At 39.5% G+C, this 9,153-nt stretch overlaps 1 protein-coding gene across 1 annotated transcript in view; it reads left to right on the top strand.

The window, feature by feature from the left end:
- Positions 1–9,153, top strand: part of WDR86 (WD repeat domain 86) — a 54,779-nt gene that overhangs the window by 21,409 nt on the left and 24,217 nt on the right. The window lies entirely within an intron of this gene.

Here is a 9,153-nt window from a genome sequence, read left to right on the forward strand (position 1 = left end):
GCCACTTTAGAAAGCTCTTATGCTCCACTGGGACAAAATGTGCTTTTTAGTAAAAAGTGCAGCTAAAGTAGGAAAAAAAACCACACAGCCTCTTCTAGAAACTCTGCTTGGATCTGGGTTCTGATTTTTTTTTTTTTTTTAATCTGGGTGAGTCATTTCTCAGAATCATAGACTCACATCAGAGGTCCGCTAGTCAAATACAGGCATACCTCAAAGATATATTGTAAGTTTGGCTCCAGACTACCACCATATATTGCAATAAAACAAGTCACGTAGATTTGGGGGTTTTCCTGGTGCATATCAAAGTTACATTGGCATTTTATACTGTAGTCAACAAAGTATGGGATAATATTATGTCTTAAAAACCTAACACACATATAAATACCTTATTTTTAAAAAATACTTTATTTCTAAAAAATGCTATCATCTAAGCCTTAGCAAATCATCATCTTTTTGCGGGTGAAGAGTCCTGCTTTGATGTTGACGGCTGTAGACTGATGGGGGGGGTGCTGAAGGTTGGGGTGATGGGAAATTTCCAAAAATGAGAACTCAATGAAGTTTGCTGCATCGGTTAACTCTTCCTTTCACTTGAACACTCAGAGGCCATTGTAGAATTATTGGCCAAAATTTGTTGCGTCTCAGGGAGAGGGAGAGAGGTGGGGGAGCGGCCGGTTAGCGGAGTGGTCAGAGCATCCCCAGCATTTATCATTTAAGTTCCATGTCTCAGATTGTCATTGGTGAAGCACTGCCAGCTTGGGTGGTCTGCCTAGCGAGGGGACCAGCTTTGTTGAGGGAGGGAGCTTGCCAGTGGAATGGCTCAGGGGTTTTCAACAGTGCTTTCTATCTTGCTTGGCTGTCCAGGAAAGGGTCAATTGTTTGGGTGGCCGCAGCTCTGCCCTAACCAAAGGACCGATTTTACCCATGATTCACCTTGTTCTCCCTGCCATGGGGTGGAAACTATAATGCAAATGGGGTGCTAGCAATATGCTAAACACCCTGGGGTGACTCTAGGTCACTTGTTGGCTAGTTCTGCACAGGCTCCAAGGAGGGAAGGACAATCCCTGGCTTGCTGTGCCTGCACCGATTGGCCTTTGTGGTAGAACTTCCCTCTCCAGGGTTGCCATCACCCTCCTGGGAACCCACATCAATATGGGCATGATTTGACAATTGTTTTTTTATATTTTCGGATTCAGATTTTCTCTCTCCCTTCCTCCCCCAGGTAGTAAATGATAGAGGCAATATCAGTGCTTTCATGCAGTACATACGTCCATATTGATCATGCCATGACAGAAAGTACAGAGCGCACATACAATAAAAAACTCATGAAGAAAATAAAGTGGAAGATGGCAAGCTTTGATCTGCCTCAGACCCCAACAGTTCCTTCTTTGGCTGTGGCGAGCATTTTCCTCATGTGGTTGTCTTGGGAACTTGCTTTGCTAATAATAATGATTTAAGCCTTCACCGTTGATAATTGTCTAACATTTCTGTCAGTGCATACGGTGGCTCTGCTTATTTCACTTTGCATCAGTTCGTATTAGTTTTTGTTGCATATAACTGGAGACAATTATTTTTTAAAAGAGTACATAGAGGGACAGCTAGATGGCTCAGGCCTGAAGTCTGGAGGACCCCAAGGTTCTCAGAAATCTCAAAGAAAATCTCAGAAACTTCCTAGCCGTGTGACCCTAGACAAGTCACTGAACCCCAATTGCCTAGCCCTTGGTATTCTTCTGTCTTAGGCCTGATACTCAGTAGCAATTCTAAGACAGAGGGTAAGGGTTTAAAACAAAAGGTACATAGAACATCCTGCTGGCCAGTTGTACAGAGAGCTGCCCCATCAGACCCTGGGGAATGGATGTGGAGTTTCACAGGTCTTTCCCCAAACACTGTGACATTCTTGGTCAGTTTGGGGCTTGGGCCAAAGTAGTATAAACTTTCATTTTTGGCTGGGTAGGGATATTATCTGAGTAGCCCAGGTATCTGGGATGAAGTCGTAAGCAGGAGAACATCCTGGGAGGGGAAAGAGAGATCTATTTAGCTAAAAGGAAAAACAGCCACTTCTTTCAGACATTTCTTCAGCTGGTTCAGCCATTTTCCTTCTCTTTCCCCAAAATTTTTAGACCTGCTCGGTAAAAGACCATCTATTTTTGCTAGAGGAGTCCCTTTCTGTGGAGGATAATTTCCTCTAGTCATAGGATAAGGGGCTATCTTTAGGGTATATCACAAAGCCATATTTTGGGACTGGATGCTACCCTTCTGGTGAAAGGGGTAAAGATGGGGCTGGGTTATTTTTCTGGGCAGAAAACAGGAGAAAGTCAAGTCCAGGGCAGAGAGAAAGGCAGTGTCAGCAGAGACAGAAGAAAGAGAAGACAGACCAAAAAAAAAAAAAAGACAAAAAAGACCAAAACACACATGAATCAGAGGTGAAACATGGGATGACCCAAAACAGGAAGGACAGAGGCTCTGATTATGGGGTTTGTTTTGGTTTTCATTCCTTTTGAAACTGAAAAAACAAGCAAGTAACCCAAAAGGCACATCTCAAGGAGAGATGCAAAGAGTAAAAGTGGTTTGAAGAGTCCCTGGGTAATAGGGTTGGGAAGAGAAGATAACCAACATATCTTGGGGGAATAGACTTTGCAGTAATCATGGTGTAGAGAGAGGGTTAGGGGGGCAACAAAGAGCTAGAAATTCCAATTAGATCAGATGATAGGAGAGAAATTGTAGTTGGGGTAGAGGGGATTGAGCTAGATTGGGGATGGCCTGGAAAGTACACAGCAGAATAACAAATTGATGCAGAAGGAAACTTGGAACCATAACAGATTTAAGTGAATTCCATTTAATAAGTATATATTATATGCCTGCCTTGTACAGGTATGAATAAGAATTTCAGAGGAAATTGAATATGTGAATGGATTGTGGCCCTCACTAATGGAAGGAATACCCCACATTAAAATGATGATTTACAGGGGCAGCTAAGTGACTGAGAGGATAGAGCCAGATCTAGAGAAGGGAGGTCCTGGGTTCAACTGGGGACCTCAGCCACTTCCTAGCTGTGTGACCCTGGGTAAGTCATTTAAATACAATTGCCTAGCCCTTACTGTTCTTCTGCCTTGGAACCAATACTTAGTATTGATTCTAAGACAGAGGGTTAGAATTTTTAAAAATACTAATAATTTATAATAGTATAACATTATTTTTATTGCTAGCATTCATATAGTGCTTTAAGGTTTACAAAGTACTTTACAAATATTATCTCCTAGGTATCTTTACAACAACCCTAGAAGGTAGATGCTGTATTATCTTCATTTTACAAATGAGGAAACTGAAGTATAGAGGTTAAATGACTTGCTCAGGGTCTTGCACATAACTAATAAGTGTCTATAGGTGAATTCAAACTCAGGGCTTATTGCCTCCCAAGTCCAGTATTCTAGTTACTTTTCCACCTAGTTGCCCATATCATGACATCACAAATCCTTTCAAGTACTGAAGCATGTCGAGCAGAGAGCTAAGTGCTCAGGTAGGTACCAAATTTAGATTATTCATTATCCATGAACTTATGGAGCTTCTGACTTCCTAAGTGTTTGAGTAGGAAATAACAGCTCCTTAACAGTGCTCCCTACAGTGTCTGGAAAGAATACAAACCAATAGGAGGAAACAGCAACACATAGATTCCCATTTACCCTGAATATTTGGGGAGTAGAGAGTATCTGGTTAATCTAATATTGTGATTCAAGAGCTAGTTGCCCATTTACAAGCATTTATTAAACGCTTCCTAGATACTAGTTACTTGTGCTAAAGCAAGGCAGAAAACAAGGTTCTTGCATCCATATCATACTTGGATGACCAATTATTTTTCAAAGAATCAGAATACGTTCCAGGACACAACACTAAACCCTTCTAAATGGAAGCAGGCTTCTGCTGACTCAGAATCACCAGCTTTTTTGCTATCCTAAGGAACAGCAATCAATCAGGATTGTTTGAATGCTGCCAGTGTGCTACTGAGCTAGATCCTCCAGGAGGAAGAAGAGAAATTGATGGCTTACCAAGGGACCGCATCCCAGGTACAAGGGCATCTAATGGAGGAGGCAAGGTTAATACCTATGAATTAATTATGGAAAGATATGAAGCCATGTGGACTTGATACTAAATTGTGATGTGCTACTATCCACGTGCTTCAGGAGTTTGGAGAGATGAGACATCATGAAACAGGCTGATGAATATGTGATGGTTTCTGGGTGATGATGCTAGAGCAGTATGGCTGGAGATAGGGAGCCAGGAGAGACAAACTAGGAAGCCTTGTTCAGTTGAGCTCAGAAGATGTTTGGGTTTCATAGAAATCAAATATTTTGTGTCTTATTTCTCTTCAGTAACAAAGTTAAATCACTAATTTTACCTCCAGTCCAGTCTTGGAGGTAAAATTCTATTCTTAACCTCCCATCCCTGACCTTGAAGAGAGATTCAGGAAAAGTTGGGTACCACTGTGAGGATACCATTTCTTCCCATCTATTTAACTCACTCTGAAAGCCTTCTATAAATACTGGCTCCTATGGAAAAAGGAATATGGTATGATAAATGAAGAAGGTGGAAGTGATTTCAGTTGCAACTGTTAGGCTTGCTGCCTGATTTCTTTTCAAGTTCCTGATCTGAGAAGCTGGCAACCAAACTGCTGAGGGGGAGTAATTACTCAGAAGTGTGACTTCCTCCTCTTCTTAATTTGCATGGGATTTTCATTCATGGAGCATCTGTGTTGGCCTCAGATTATGAGGACTTCTGGGGGACTTGAAGCTCTAACTTTCATAAAATGTATTTTATTTTTTCCAATTACATATGAAAGCAATTTTAACATTCATTTAAAAATTTTTAGTTTCAAATCCTCTCCCCCCTCATTGAAAAGGTAGGCAATTTGATTCAAGTTACACATATGTGACCATGCAAAAAACATATTTCCATATTAGTAATGTTGTGAAAAAATACAGAATCAAAAACAAATAAGTAAATAATGTCAAAAATAGTATGCTTTGATCTGCATTCAGACTTCTCTAGTTCTTTCTCTGGAGGTAGATAGCATTTTTCATCATAAGTCCTGCAGAATTGTCTTATTATATTGTTGAGAACAGCTATCATTCACAGTTGATCATGCAATATTGTTAAGTGTACTATATTCTGGTTCTGCTCACTTAACTTTGTATCAGTTCGTGTAAATCTTTCCATGTTTTTTGTTTTGTTTTGTTTTAAACCCTTACCTTCCATCTTAGAATCAATACTGTGCATTGGTTTTAAGGCAAAAGAGCCGTCAGGGTAAGCAATGGGGGTTAAGTGACTTGCCCAGGGTTGCATAGCTAGGAAATGTCTGAGGCAAGATTTGAACCCAGGACCTCTTGTCTCTAGGCCTGGCTCTCAGTCCACTGAGCCACACAGATGCCCCTTTCCATGTTTTTCTGAAAGCAACCTGATCATAATTTCCTATAGCACAATAGTATTCCATCACAATTATATACCACAACTTGTTCTGCTATTCCCCAATTGATGGACATCCCTTCAGTTTATAGTTCTTCACCACCACAAAAAAAAATGCCATAAATATTTTTGTATTTATCCTTTCTTTTTTTGATCTCTCTGTGATACAGACTTAGTAGTGATATTATTGGGTCAAAGGGTATGCTCAGTATTATAGCCCTTTGGGCATAGTTCCAAACTGCCCTCCAGAACGGTTGAATGGGTTTACGATTCCACCAGCAGTGCATTAGGATTCATTTGCCACAGTTAGTTTTAATATTCTCTTAATGGATGAGCATGCACTACAGAAAGTGATGTTATCAATATTTTAGTGTATTTATATAAGACTTTTGTTTTTATCATTGACTTCCTTGGAATATATGTGCCCAACAGTAAGATTTTGGGCTCAAAGGATAAGGCCATTTTCAGCCACAGTTTTTTTTAATTGCTCTTTTTATTCTTAACTTAAACACACAAAGGGGTAGTATTTCTACACACACTGAAGAACATAGGATTCTCTATATGAAAGCAGGAATCTCTACGTTTTGTCACTTGCTTTTTAATATATATTATATATAAAATATATTTAAAAAATAAATTGTACATACTACTTTTAGAACTGTCCTGCTTCTCTTTGCTTCCTTTGAGGCTTCCTTCTGCTCTCTACTATGTGCTTTAAAAATTGTCTTTTTTTGTCGTAATTTTAAAAACTCTTATTTTAGAATCAATATTGAGTATCGGTTCCAAGGAAAAAGAGTGGTAAAGGCTAGGCAATTGGAGTTAAGTAACTTGCCCAGGATCACACAGCTAGAAAGTTTCTGAGGCCATATTTGAACCCAGGTCTTCCTAACTCCAGGCTTGGCTCACTATTCGTTGAGCCACCAACCTGCCCTGGTCATCATTTGTTAATCCCCCTTTCCCTTTCAAATCTTCCCCCACATTAACTTAGAAACATAAAAAGATCCTATTTAAGCAAAATGAATCTAATTGTTGCCACGTCCAAAAATGTATTTCTTTGCACCTTGTTTCCATTATCTCTTTGTCAGGAAGTAACATGCTTCATCAGAGGTGTCCTCTGGAGATTTGGTTGCTTATTGCTTTGAACCGAGTACTACTTAAGTCCTTCAAGGTTGTATTCCTGTGCAGTTGTTCTCCTTTTCTAAATTATTCTGGTTCTGTTCACTTTATTATGTGTCAATTCATAACGCCTAGGATTCTTTGAAATAACCTCTTTCAAAGTCAGTTATGTCAATAATATTAATACTGGTGAATATTAATACAATGATTATTAATATAGTTATTTCATTATTGATAGAATTTATATCATGCCAGGTACTGTGCAAAGTTTTCCATGTATATTGTCTCATTGAGCCTCACAGCAACCCAACAAGGTAGATGCTATTATCTCCATTTTACACATTAAGAAATTGAGGCAAACGGAGGCTAAGTGACTGTCTCAGGATCACACCGCTACTAAGTATGTGAAGACTGATTTTAACTCGGGTCTTTTGATTCCAGGCCAGCACTCTATACATTGTGTCACGTCTCATTCCTGTGCCACAATTTGTTTAGTCATCCCTCAATTTCTAAAAGGCAATAATAAAACAAGCCTCTTAGATTCTTCTTTGCTTTTTTAATTCTTTAATGTCTTTTTAACTCCCCCTCCATCATTTTTGGTCATGTTTTTGCTTGTGACTAGCCTCTCCCTGGTATGTCCTCCCTCACCTGCCTCTTCTACCCTCTACATTTTTCCTTGTTGAGTGATGTATTTCTACACTAATCTCTGTGTGTGTGTGTGTTTATGTATTCAGTCATTCTTTATTCATTTACAGTAAATGAAGTTCTTCTGATGTCCCCTTCCTTCATGTTTGTATGCTCTTATAATGAAGAATTCCAGTTTTGGAGACAGAGCCAAGATGGCAGAACAGAGGCACTAAAGTCTAAATATCCCCTCCAACCACCCTTAAAATAAAGCTTCAAAACAAATACTAGCATGACTGAACCAAGAAAGGGATGGGGTGAGGCAAAATTCCTGCAGAAGACATCTTAGAAAGTAGGGAGAAAAGTTCTGTTTCACCGGGGTAAGAGGGGGAATACTAATGAGCCTAGCACAGGCCAGCAACACAGCCCTTCTTCCGCACCCCTCCCCACCCATTGCTCAAAGTTCTTAGCCCAGAACAGCAGCAAGGTCTTGAGACCCTGCCAGAACCAATGCCAGAGCACCCCCATACTCGCCCCTAGAAGTTCCAAGTCCTGGTACAATTTCCTATTGAGGTCCAAGTCCCAGCACAAAGCAGCCCTAAGTGTGCCTGGCCATAGTGAGGCCCCAGAAGTGCACCTGGCCATGCAAGCCAACAGAAGACCCTGAGGGAAACTGAATACAAAGTTGGCGGGAACTTTCAGACCTCTCAGTCCACAAGCCATCATACCACCCTGGACCAGAACTAGATCTTAGGTAGCAACAAGAAAATACTAAAGTTTAAGAGTATGCCCCCTCTACCCTGGGAACAGAGCTCATCTTTAAAATAGAAATAGGCTTGGAAAATAAGCAAACATTTAGAAAAACCTAACCATAGAAAATTATTATGGAGACAAAGCAGAGCAAGACACAAACTCAGAAGGGTATGATGAGATCAAAGCAGCTATAATGCAAAACTTCAGAGAAAAATGAGAATTGGTCTCAGGCTCTGGAAGAGCTCAAAAGGAATTTCAAAAATCAAATAAAGGCAGAAGAAAAATGAGGGGGGGGGGCAATGAAAATGATGCAAGAAGAAAATAACATTTTAAAAAAGTAGAATTAACCAAATAGTAAAAGTGTCACAAAAATCCACTGAAGAAAAGAATTTCTTAAAAAAGTAGAATTAGCCAAATGGAAAAGGAGGCTCAAAAGCTCACTGAAGAAAATGATACCTAAAAAAAAAAAAGTCCAATTTTGACAGCAAGTTTCATCCCTTCTTTTCACTAATGTAAGTCTTTTTTTAAATTCTCTTCTTTCCCCTCTTAAAATTCTCAGAAGAGAGCCAATCTCTACTGCCTACTTCTGTTTTTCTTATCAAACTTTCTCAATTCCTTTAAAAAATATTATGGTTCTGAAATTACATTTGTTTATCCTCTTCTTGTTATAATATTAGCATTATATCATGTCACAACTCATCCATTTGCTCAAATAAATTTACCTTTTAAAATTTCTATGGACTCTTATGCTAATATTTCAAAGTTCCTACTCAGCTATGTCTTTTATATCGGAAAACTCTTGGAAGTCCTCTGTTCTATTGAAGATCCACATTTTCCCACAGGATTAAATTCAGTTTTGTGGGGTAAATTATTCTCAGTTATAAGCCTATATTTTTGGCATATTGTATTACAAGGTCCCCTTCATTTTTTGGCAAAAATTGCCAGGTCTTGTGCAATCCTGACAATGGTTTCTTAGTATTTGAACTGCTTCTTTCTAGATGCTTGAAGTATTTTTTATTTGATGTGAAAGCTCTAGATTTTGACTTTTCCTTTTGATGTTCCTTGGAGAGGAGGGAGGAGAGAGAGTGAGAGAGAAGGAGAAGGAGGAGAAGGAGAAGGAGAAAGAAGAAGAAGGAGGAGGAGGAGGAAGAGGAAGAGGAAGAGGAAGAAGAAGAAGGAGGAGGAGGAGGAGGAAGAGGAGGAGGA

The sequence above is a fragment of the Gracilinanus agilis genome, chromosome 5 (genome assembly GCF_016433145.1).
Source record: "Gracilinanus agilis isolate LMUSP501 chromosome 5, AgileGrace, whole genome shotgun sequence".
Taxonomy (NCBI): domain Eukaryota; kingdom Metazoa; phylum Chordata; class Mammalia; order Didelphimorphia; family Didelphidae; genus Gracilinanus; species Gracilinanus agilis.